Genomic DNA, 291 nt, shown 5'->3' with positions numbered 1-291 from the left:
GGGGTGCTTGGGATCCCCTGGAGTCTTGGGATCTCCTGGAGTCCTGGGATCTCCTGGGCACTCAGGATGTCCTGGAGTCTTGGGATCTCCTGGGCACTCGGGATCCCCTGGACATTCGGGATCTCGTGTAACACCGGGATCCCCCGGGCACTGGAGGTCGTTCTGGCTGTTTGGGATCTCCTGGAATCTTGGGGGTTTCGGGAACCAGGGGGTTCTCTTGGGAACTCGGGTTCTCCTGGGCGCGGGGGGAACCTTGGGATCCCGCGGCTCCCTCGATGTCCTCCCGCCCCT

This window comes from Eurypyga helias, unplaced genomic scaffold (assembly GCF_000690775.1).
Source record: "Eurypyga helias isolate BGI_N326 unplaced genomic scaffold, ASM69077v1 scaffold20005, whole genome shotgun sequence".
NCBI lineage: Eukaryota > Metazoa > Chordata > Aves > Eurypygiformes > Eurypygidae > Eurypyga > Eurypyga helias.
Note: the sequence above shows the minus strand (reverse complement) of the source record.